This window comes from Spermophilus citellus (genome assembly GCF_964194105.1).
Source record: "Spermophilus citellus genome assembly, chromosome: 9".
In the NCBI taxonomy this organism is placed as follows: Eukaryota; Metazoa; Chordata; class Mammalia; order Rodentia; family Sciuridae; genus Spermophilus; species Spermophilus citellus.
The window spans coordinates 85,237,728-85,250,225 of record NC_138191.1 but is presented as its reverse complement, the minus strand read 5'-3'; the positions used below and the strand labels follow the sequence as shown (position 1 = coordinate 85,250,225).

Sequence of the window (12,498 nt, the reverse complement as noted above, 5' to 3'; positions counted from 1 at the left end):
AATTTGTGAGTTTAAGGCTATAAATCCATCCTTCAGGAGACCTCATAAAGGAAAAGGGGGTACCTATGGATCAGTGTGCCTGTTGTGCTCTTATTGTGCCTACTAAGGTTTTTTTTTTGGGGGGGGTGGATAAAAAAGTCTAAGCCCTTAATACTTTTTTAGAGCTTTCAGAAGAAAGAAAGGAAATTAAAAAAAAAATGGCTTTGAATTTTTGACCATTTATAAAATACAGTGAAATGTAGATGTCAGTTAATGGGATTTATTTCACTGGTTCAGTCAATCCATATTGAATTGTTGAGCAAAACTGGTCGAGCAGCTTACATGACGGTTATCCAACTAAATGGAAAATTTCCCAAGATCATGTTGATAGGAAACAGAGGTCTTTTTAAAAGCAGTGCAGAACTCAGCAGTTTGGGTTTCATTGAACTGGTTTAGTGGTTTCAACTTACATAACTTCCATATGGAAACTCAAGGGGAACATAGATAGTAAACTTTTTATTACACCACCTAAGATCAACTACTATTTCAGAGGTCTCTTAAGTTGAAGGACCCTTCAGTTTTTTGGATTTTCTTTTTTCCTTTTTCCCTACTGAATTTCTCCCAATGACCAATAAAACCATGGAAAATCAAACTTAAGAAAACTAATTTCTAATGGCAGTGAGAGGAGGAAATCCAATTTAATCTCCTTAATGTGCAGAAGCACTTGGACTGGTTTACCTAAATGTAAGTGGAGTCCAGAACAGAACCAAAACCAAATAGGCGGCAGAATTGTGTTTTATTGTGAAGCAGAGATGGTGCAAGAATTTTGTTTCTCTTTTGAAATAATCTAGAGGCAAATGAGAAGATTAGATTAAGCATTGTCAACTACAAATAGCTGGGGACCATGATTGGGAAGGACTATATGGATGTCATTTGAAATGATAAACAGAAGACCTGTCTTTCTCTTGGATATGAGAGAGTGTTGACTCATTGAGGGTCTGTCAAGTATTATACTAAACTTCTTATATGTTCTTTCTCATCTAGTTTTTTTTACCACCTCAATGGATAAGAAGTATTTTAAGCTCTCTGTAGTTCTTGAAGAAACTGACCCAAAGAGATGTAGTGTCTTTCTGAAGATCACATGACTTGGAAGGGGTAGATCCAGGATCAAATCCCAGCTACGGCTCTACCTCTCTTCAGTACTTCACAACTTATTTTGAGATGTTTATAATTTGTCTCTCAGTTGTATGGATTTACAGATAGTAAGAGTAGGCTGTGCTGCCCTCAAAATATTGACAGATGTTTTTCAAAACACATTATTGTAGAGAATTTGCATGCCTCAACATTTTAATTATGCCTTTGAACAAATGTCAACACCATTGGATATCTATTGTGAAATGAAAAGATTTATCTTTTAGAAGAGAAAAAATAATGAACTATTTGTAGATTATCCAGGGCTTCTCTCTGAATATTTAGAACTAGAATGGCTTGTTGTTTAAATTGCTTTAGTAGATTGGTCACAAACTTCATGTTTTTCAAGTAAATGTTGGAAAAACTGACCATGTCTTTAATTAGATTAAAAATTATGGACTCACAGTGAGCAGAGGAATTTTGGAAAATCATTGTAGTTAAAATTCATGTGTCTAGCAAAATTTTATTAATTTCTTATATATCATGAAATGTAGTGAAATATTCCACATAGCTAAAACTGAACTTTATGAGGGAAAGATTTTATTTTTAGAATTTTGAGTAAAGATCTCTCTAAAAAATTCCATATTACCCTGTCTCATGTAACCATTTCTTGAGTAAAATTTTACTTTTCTTGGAATTCAGGGGCATCATTATAAACTTTAGTTATTGAATTATTTCATTAACTGACATTGATGCAATTTTTATGAAATAATCTTGGGTAAAAACTAGTGCTGGCTTTAAAAAAAAACTTATATTACCCAATTCTTTGTAGTATTTTTATTACCAAAATATTTTAAAGTCCCCATGACAGGAGTAAAATAACCAATAATTCATGTGTTTGGCTACCTGCTTTCTAATTCCAGCCATATGGTACAGGTAAAGATCCTTCTACATGGATGATCTTTGTCTTCTGATAGAGTTTATCAGGAACTATTCTCTTTCCAGACATACTTCTTTTCCCCCCCTCCATTTTCTGTAGAATCTCAAAGTAATGCTAGGTTACCAAATGTCTGTTGACATTGATTTGAAACCTAATATAATTCCCTTTGATCTTCACAGGTAATGCTTATTCTCAAAATTAAGACATCCTTCAAGTTAGAAGTCTGACCAAAGTCACCAAGTTCCCTTCAAATAGGTTCCCCTTGCATGTTTTACTGAAATGAGTCTTACTAAAATTTTCTTCCATTTCAATATCTTCCTGACAAGTATCTCCTAATTTTATTTAAAAATGTAGCTAGAAGTTCATTAAGCATTGATAAATTGCCTCATCTATTGGAGATACTATTTGAGAGCTCTGCATATAGATATAGCTAAGGCAACCACTCAGCCCCTAAGATGCTCATGTAAATATGGGAATAAAGATGTAATGTGTAGAATATTGTGGATGTATCTATACAAGATCTGATGCAAGAAGAGATGTTCTTCAAAAATGAGAAGTAAGAGACTAAGAAAATGACTGGCAGTGGGACAAAGGACATGGAGCTATGCACTGCGTTCTACAAGTTATATGCAGTTAAATTATGCTGTGTACAGAAGTGAGGGAAGTGGAAGGAGAGCCAGCTATCGAGAGGGAACCAGGCCATAAAGAGGTTATGCTAGGGAACTAGCCTTGATTTTGTACATGGGGTGGGGGTGCTTCTGGAGTGTTTATTAGTTAAATTATTCTCTAGCAACAGTATGGAAGAGATATTTTAAAGGGGCATCACTGGAGGCAAGGAATCTAGTCAAGAAGTGACTGTAAATGGCCTAGGTTGGATATATGCTGAAGACTGGGACTAGGTTCAGAGATGGAATAGAAGACAGTTCTTACATGATTTAATAAATAAATCATGTAAGACATGGCAGTTCTTCATGTTTACACTGAGTAGTAAGAATAAATCCAGATTTTGTGAGGCCTGAATCAATGCAATTTAAAAGGAAGAGAGTAAAATTATCAATTTGAATTTAAACAAGGAAGCAAATATTTATTTGGAATGAGAAAAAAATCACAAGGTTATGCATTTTAAGCAAATGACTAAGCTCACAAGCCTCACCAAAATTCAGAAAAATACGTAGAGCTCATTAAGCACAAACTGAATGTTTTTTCATGTCAGCTTCTCCTAAGCCACATGCCAAAACTGTGCTCTTTCTAGTATCTCCCAACATGAAGAAATGTGACAGCGATGAGATGACATTCAGCATTCAAAAAGAATCAGGAGAGGGAATGATCCGTCCCAGAACCTTTTGTTCTTGGTGATGAGCAGCAGTCCTGTCTGGTGGACAGTCAGCTCAGACAGAGGCCTGTTCTATCTTTTCTGCATAAAATATCTTCAGTTCTTTTATCATGAAGATTTTGAATTATTGGGAATGACATACTTTTTGGCCATGAGAATATAATAATGACGATAATTGTTAATAATAAGAGTGAAGGAGGAGATGAGAAAATGAAGAGAAACCGTGTGACCTTGCTTTACATAGGAACACTATCCCCCTGTAGTATTTATTATTTTTGTATCTTGATGAATATAATGTCCCCCATTATTCAGATATGATAGATTCTGCCAGTACCCAAAGTCTTGAAACCTGTAATGAATCATTGCAGACAAACTTTTCCAAACTTTAATTAGAGTTTTACAGAACTTGAGGTATATAAGCAGAAACAAGATAGCAAAACTAGGAATAAACAAGATTTTGTAAATTGTTTTATTTGGAGCATAGCAAATATGAGCCTGACAGTATTAACTCCTGGGATTCTGTTCACATTTTCAAGACAGCCAGGGACTGCCATGAGAAATGTGGCAATATTGAGTGAAATATGCCATTGTTGAAGTTTTTTTTTCTTTTTTATCTCTACTTGAGAGACAGTATAGTATAAAGATCAAGTGTAGGAACTCTGGAGCTTGATTGACCAATTTGGACTCCAGGCTTCATTTATTACTGGTTGTTCTTAATCTTTTTGTGCCTCATTTTTCTCACCTATTAAGTGGGAATAATAATAGCACCTATCTTACTAAAGTGTTGAGTGGATTCTAGGTGTTAAGGTACAGAAAGCTCTTAGAAGCAGTTCCTGTCATTTTAAGCATTATATAAGGGTTTGTTATTGTTGTTATCTGAAGAAAACAGTTTTCCATAGACTAGCCTAGAAATACCTGTACAACTGAGTTATTCTGATTCCAAAATTTGTTTCTCCTTACTGTGGCAAAGTATGATGAGCTCATGTCCAGTTTCTCAAACTGTTTTCCAATAGGGTGTTCTGAGATGATACCTGATTCCTTTAAGTGTTGAACTAAATTATAAATATTTTAGAGGTGGATGAAACTTCTATACAGTTTTTCATGCCCCAGACCCATAAATTCAACTCTACAGGGGACAAACTCTGAAGATGATTAACAATAACCTTTCTATGTGAGGAGGTCAGGGAAATACTGTTGTAAGCTTGGACTTTTGTGGAGCACGTGAATCATCAATTTTGGTAAGACTTTGGCCTCTCCTGTTTTTGGTGGTGTAGATTCAGACCCTTTGAAAAGGAAGATTGCATATTTCAAAGCAGTAAATTCCACCCCAGTGTTAGCTGTCTGGTCCTGCTAAGGAAGGGATTGCTTGTTTACTTAGCATTTGAGCTCTTGTTAATACTGGAGTTGGACACCTGTGGGTGTAAATAGGGCCACACATTAAGTGACAGATGAGTCATTTCCACAGGGTATGCCCATCAGTTCTGTTCTTTGGATTGTGACTAGGCAATGGTCCTGGCAGCCCACTGCCATTTTCAGACTTTGCTTCCAATATCCTCATTTATTTATTGCATCCTGGCACCTTGTCCCTTTACTCAGGCGAATGCTCACTGTCCTCTCATTGCCATGCCTCTTGCACCATCCTCTGTGCACAAGGTTTAGGCGACTGCCATTATCACTGCCATTGGCTTCTGATCAGTAAAGTTCTCATTTTTTTTAGGCATCATTTGTATTTATGAGTAAACTTTTCCTTTTGAGCCACCCCCATACTCCAAGGCTTCTAGATGAGCCTTTTCCTGACAGCTAAGGAGCAATCAGCTCCACCGTCCTCCTACATAACAATGAATAATCTTTTCTGCAGTCAATAATATAGGCTCCTACAATTGTATCCTCTGATGACTTGGGGCTGGTGGTGAAGAATCTTGACCAGATATTGTTAGATTGGGGAGAATAGGACAATATGTATATGCTATTCAATATGCTTTTAAAACCTTTATCTGGAAATTGTAACTACCATGTTAGATATGATTTATGCTTCAATGGAAGTAGTTAAGGGGACATTATCCATGGGATGCATGAGTATTTAGTACTAAAAGAAGTAATACGATTGCCTTGACTAGCTCCTTTACTTTATAATTGTGAAAGCTGAGGCCATGTACCACTGACTTGCTCAAGAACATGTGACACTGGAATAAAGTCTTCTGATTCACAGCCCAGTTCTCTTCGCTCTCAGGCATTTTATACCTGATACTTCTTCCAACATATTACTTTTGGTTGGAAGGCTCCTTAAGAGCACTTTTTTTTTTTCACCTGATATGTGCAAGGCCACACAAGAAGCCCACTCTTTTAATATATCAATACTTCAATGATGGATTAAGTGAGAAATACATGTGGTCTCCACCAGTTTAAGTTGTACTGTTAGGGGAGGGGAGAAAACTCTCAGACTCTAGATATTTCTTGAATCTATGTGTTATGATTGCTTCAGTAAGGGATTGGCATCCTGAACTATTACTAGATTCTCCATATCTTATATTTGAATTAATGTTTAAATACTCATTGAGACTGGAAAGATTATAAACCTGAAGGAAATTAGATTCTACTCCAAATTCTCTCTTAGAACATGAAGCCTGATTGTGAAAAAGTCACTTTCCTACACGTACCTCGGTTTCCTCATGTGTAAAATTAGAGCGTTGCCCAAATGATCTTGTCTGGGTTTCCTTTCAGTTATTATGAATGGGAAAAGCAACAATCCTTGAATGTTACAGTTTTCAGATCATTTCATCTCATTTCATGTGTTTCCAGTGCCTGGTTTTTGGAGGGACAAGGGTGGTTGTTTTGGCATTTCTGTTAGTATTGCTAGCTGGTGTGCTTTAAAACAGTAGTTTAGTGTGGTTTGAACAGCAAAACACTTTCTCAGGGTGTCCCACAAAGTAATGAGAAGATGTTGAAGGGGATTTTGGGGTGAGAGCACTAGGAAATTTTTGGAGGTTTTTCAACTAGCTTTCTGTTTTAGATTAAAAAATATAGTCATGTAAGTATCATGTAGCTGGTTTGTATTAAAAGTAGTGTGCTGACATGCATGATATGTCCTAAAACTGAATTGAAGAAGCATGAAATCCTAAATAACCTTTCAAGGGACTAAAGCAGGAGATGTCATAGTTAAAAGACTTTACTTAAGCTCCCTGCAGTGCCGTATGGGTCTTTCTGAAAGTGTAAACATGAAGGCAGCGAGGTGGCTCAGGATACCAGCAATCTTGCTGTTTTGTGGCCCTCAGTGTTCTACTACTATGGACCTCCCCAAATGCTTTCCTGTTTTCTTTTTACAGAAACATAAATTGAATCCTGAGCTACTTTTTGCCCTAAAGATGGAAAAACATATTTAAGGTTCCCACACTAACGCGCAGAATTAAAGAAAAGCAGTGTGGAAATCCTACAGAAAGATGTAAGAATGTGTGTTAAAACACTTCTAGAATAATAATTTGAAAAGGAAGTAGCTTTGAGGAATAGCTCGGTTTCTTTGATTCAGAGATTTATCAATCAGACTAATATGACTTCGAATAATTAAAGAATATAAGTTACTTAACCGAGAAACTTAAAAATTTGTTTCCATAGCTCCTATGTGTAATTGGCAATATCATTTAATTCAATATCAGTAGAAAATCTATTGTTTGTTACTAATGATTCAGCTGCTCAGGGGATCTATGGTATCAGTGGCCAGTGGCAGGAATGAGGCTCTGTGCAGCATTGTTGTAACCATGACATTAGTGACATCATTTAGTGGAAATAGAATTCGGAAAATCTGGGGAACAAAGGAGGGGCTTCTTTGCTTGACTCTGTGAGAACCTAATGAATACTAAGAAAGTGCAATTGACTGTGTTGATTTTTATATGTATACTTTTTAATTCGTAAAAATCTATGTATGTGTATATTTATATGTGCATATATATGTGCACACATATACATAACAAATATTTTATCTAAATTTTCTTACTAATTATAAATTTCACAATACCCATAGACTCTGGGAAGAGTGTTGATTTTGAAATGTGAGGCCATGGTCTACTTTAAAATCAATATCTTTAAATTGTACAGCATATGGACCTAACAGGGCCAAGAAACACAGAACATTAATTCCATACTGAGACACACCTTCGTTTAAAAAAGATCTTTTTCAGTTTTTCTGTCTCGACCTCATTAACTAAAAATGATGAAATGGAGGGTATCCTGAATGGCTATATTGGTGTGGGAGATCTGTGAGGGGAACATCACTGTTGCTATGGAAACCAGTGCTGTTCCAGTCATGGACACACAAAGGACAAACTGAAAACTGAGAAGTGGAAAAGCAACGGGAGGAAGGGGTGCCATTAATGAGAATAGAAGATTCTACACAAGAATCCTGCATTGAGATAATAATAGCATGAAGTAGATTGTAGAACTGAGATATTGAAAATTCCTGAAGGAAATATGGGAAAGAGTACCACAGCTTGGGCAGGTACAAAGAAATAATGACCTTTCTATTTTGAAAATTAAATTTTCTTCTAAACTAGGCAGATCCTATCTTTTTGCCTGGTGAGCTCCTTTTTTGAATCCTTAAGTTTTCTTTCAAATTAAATTTGAAAGAAAGCAAAATAAGGAAAGTATTGAAGTATGTGCTAGGTTATGTATTTGATTCCTGAACCAGAATTTGGGACAAGTCACTTGACCTCACAATTACTGGGTGAGAAAATGAGGAGAACCAAATTTAAGCGCTGTCCCATGGAAGGAACATAGAGTCTGGGAATATAAATTATTTTAGCATTTGAGAGTGAAGAAAAGATGAAAAGAGGAGGCTTTCCCCCACCCTTGATTCAGCCATCTAAAAAGGAGAATAACTTGTTTATGTTTGAACACTGTGAACAGAGGTGGAAAATATTTATTTTGTATCTATAAATATATAATTAGAATGCACAATGAATCAATAAAGTGCTATTAAAATGTTACTTTTGACCTTTAAAAAGATCTTAAAAGGTTTGATATGATTCAGTCATCTGCTAATTTGGATAAATTCCCAAAGTAAAATTTTATTTTAATCATCTCTCCTTGCCATGATTACAATATAAAAAGTACTATTTCTATACAATTTAGCATATTTTCTAGAAATGTTTGCCCACAGATTAATATCATTCGTATTCTCCAGTAGACAGCATAATGTGCCTTTAGATACCTCTTCAAGGAAAATCTTGCCCCAGCTCCTCCTTCTTTGTCCAAGGTCATTAATTCATTTCCAGAGCTACTTACTTTCATGGCTGGTGGAGGTGGGAGTGTAAGTGTAAGAGAACACTTCTGGTGGAGGTGACCAAGTTAGTGGGAGGGATATCATCATAGCTCAGTTTTTTCTAATGCTAATCTCATTTCCTTCCCCTCCCTTTCATATGTGTCAAACCCAACAACACTCCTTAATGAAACAACTTACTGTGGCAGTCTGCTTTTTGTAGACCAGAACTGGCATCATGTACTTATTTGTATTGCAAGTAAATTCTCATGTGGATAAATTTATGGTTTTCCACTTGAAATATCCATCAAGTTAAAAAGTCAGATTTCAAATGGACGTGTGGCTTCAAATTATCTAGATTATTCTTTAAGAATTTAGCATTATGTACAACTACAACACACCAATAAAAAATGTTGGAGAAAAATATTATTATACAATCTTAAAAAAATGAATTCATACAGAAAGGAAGAAAGTCTTACAAAATTTCAGTTTACTTATGTTTTATATGCAGAATCTTAGCTACAAAAGACTTTTCAGACTATAAAGCCTATAATTTTAATGCCTATAATTACAGGGTTTAAGAAGACCCTAAGGATGCTGGAAAGCTCACTCTTTCAAATGGGAGAGCCTAGGTCCAGAGGATTAAAGGACTCACTGGCAGTTACACAGGAGTTAGAACACAGGCAGGCCTATAGTTCCTTTAGCTTTCTGTGTTTGGAGACCTTTTTTTTTTTTCTGCCTTTCTTCTCTCCTCTTTCCTCCTCTGTTTCTTGAACCTGATTTACCTCCCCATATCCCTAAGCTATTTCCCAGAACTGCAAAATCTATTCAAAGAAACACTTAGGAGTGTGATGTATGTGGAGGTACACAAAGGGTAGAGGTAGCTCCTGTAATCCTGCCAGCTTGAAGCTGTGCTTCAGATTCATCAAATTAGAGAGCCCTTTCTAAACCCTATGACAGGAAGCAGTTCTCCAAGGTGAAGCCAGGATTCCTCTGCGTATCCAGGAGGCAGGCTGATGAACAGTGTCCTCATTCCACATTCAGGACTACGCATTAGTATCCTCCTCCCAGGAGTGCAAGAAGTGCATCCAGTATTTCAGATTCAATAAAGTGCCACAGGGGGTATTGTGGTTTAGAAAAACACATTATTTCAGAGCACATTTTAGCCTTTGCAGTGTGGAAAGACCCTGTATTTACTGCTAACTACATCACACGGTGTATGATCTGGACTTATTCTGTTTTCATCTCATATCTAAGCAGATAAGTAGTTGAGAGTTGTTTATCTTTTCTCCAATGCTTTAATAATATTTTTATAACTCTTTAGTATGTCCTCAACACTTTCACATAAATACATTAAATGTTTGATGAATAAATAATACCATACACATTTTTATATTCACACACTGGAGAATTATGGGATTTTCTCGTTTTATTTAAGATCTCATCTCATATGTATATATATATATATATATATATATATATATATATATATATATATATATGTCATTTAGTTATAGATGAACAAAATACCTTTATTTATCTTTATGTGGTGTTGAGGATCCAACCCAGTGCCTCACACATGCTAGGCAGGCACTCCTCCACTGAGCTATAGTCCCAGCCCCTCCTCATCTCTTCTTTCAGAGAAGAAAACATGTTTCCACAAGGTTTAATTCTGATAACTACTTGCATTTGCTACTTATAATATCCTAGGCATGCTCTAGGTGCTTCATGTATATTAATTATTTAATTCTCAAAACAACCCAATTAAAGTTTGTACAGTTACTAGCATGGGCCTTTCACACATCGATAAACTGAGACAAGGAGATATAAAGTAACTTGAGGAAGATTACAGGGTCATGTACCTATTCCTTATTTTTCATGAGTCTCTGTGGGCTTGTGGTATACATAGATATCTCATTACCCCTTCTCCTATGGGTCTTTCCTGAACGAAACCTTTCTCATGTGTACTCTCCTTCAATTATACTTTCCCACCTGGGTCTGAAAGTGTTGATGTATACATTCAGTATCCACAGGAGCCTCTCAGTTTCCTTCTCTCATCAGGTTCCTCCTTAGGCCCCTCCTTCTCTAAGTATTATCATTTCCCTAACCCATTCTCCATACCTCCTTCATCATTTTCATTACATCCCTCTATAATACAGTACTGATAAAACTGCCTTAGGATTTGAGAGAAGAGAGAAATGCATTTAGACTAGTGTTGTCATGGATACCTTCATAGAGATATTAATTGAGCTGACTTTTGAAGGGTGAAAATGATTTAGATGAGCATCAGTAATACCAAAGGTTTGGTTTTGCTAATTTAGATTTTGAAAGGAGATTTCAGTCTAGGAACTAAGGAATATTAATTTATATTGCGTGACCTTAGGCATAGAAAACAACCCACTGACTGAATCAACCAATGGTAAAAGTCTATGTATTTGAAGGTGGTATATCATAGATGCGTGGAAAAAGCTCTTGCATTGTACAGAACATGCTTATATAACACTGATCAGGAAGAAACTTGGCTAGCATTTGTCTCAACTTCTCTGAGCCTCAGTAATCTTTTGGCTAGCAATACCTGACATGTAGAGCTGTTGAGAGGATTAATATAATAGCCAGTTTGGTACCTGGCACATAGTAGCTGTTATTAGTCTTACCTACAGAAGTATTATTATGTTCATGAATAAAAGTACCTTAAGAAGCAACTGATTTTCTGCTTTTTCAAATATTCTGCTGCAGCAACAAGTACATGGGAATGGATGTTTGTGGTTAGTACTCTAGGTCAGGAATAAAAAAACTATTTTTAAACTCATCCCACTCTTTCCATCTATAGCAACGCCTTCTTTGTCTGCATTGGGATTTATGTAGGTGCTCTCCCCCTGTGCCTCAGTACTAAAAGTTGAGGAAACAGATATTTTAACTTTTTAAAACATACTTATTCCTATAAAGTAACATGTTAAACATCAGAATATTTACAGTAGACAAAATTCTACCTTAAACATGTTGATATGTTAGATGTTAGATTTAGGTACACAGGGAGTTTGTGGTTGTATATTTTGTTCACACACGGGAAACTATCAGAAATGTTTCCTTGCTCAATATAGTTTGTATTAATATTTTAAACAGAGCTACTTTTTTTGTAAATACCAATGTCTGTAACTTTTACTGACTATAGTACCTCCAGTAGAAAATAATGGGGGCAAAGTGTTTTCATTTGTGTTTTGCCTATAATTGATTCAGCTTTTTTATTTGAATATATTTTATCCATGTAGGTGATGTTTACTGCTATTTATTTTTCTAATTATTATTCTATTATACAGTGATTTTTCAGGCTATTCCGATGTCTATAGGCAATAATAAACTGAGAAAAATAAGTAGCATTTTAAATTACTATTTTCATGCAATTTATTTTCTTCTAGATCCCTGGACAATAATGGGGACTGGTGGGGAGAAGGAGATAAGAGAGAAGTGTGTGTAAAATACCTTCCGTGGTTGTGGTCAGAGGAGCATATGTCTATGAAATAAATGGTCAGAAAGATGCAATGTTGATTGAGAATATAGGATAACTGATAATGCAGTTGGCATCTAGATATAATAAAAGTAAGAAAAGTTTCTTTCTCTCTCTCATGTTCATATATGTATGTATATATATATAAACACTTATGTATTCACACACAAACACACATATACATACAGTTTTGCAATTCACATTTATCATTGTGGTATACAGAAGACAATCATCTCCACAAAGATGTCCACAGAGATCTACACCATGGTACTTGGAACCTGTGAATATTTTATCTTGTTGGTAGAAGAGAATTTGTAGATATAAAACCTAGAAGCCCTTCAATAGATGAATGGATTAAAAAA

General features: G+C 35.6%; 1 protein-coding gene across 7 annotated transcripts in view; it reads left to right on the top strand.

The window, feature by feature from the left end:
- The window catches only part of PDE4B (phosphodiesterase 4B), a 540,698-nt gene that overhangs the window by 238,282 nt on the left and 289,918 nt on the right, over positions 1–12,498 (top strand). The gene's annotated exons all lie outside the window — the stretch shown is intronic.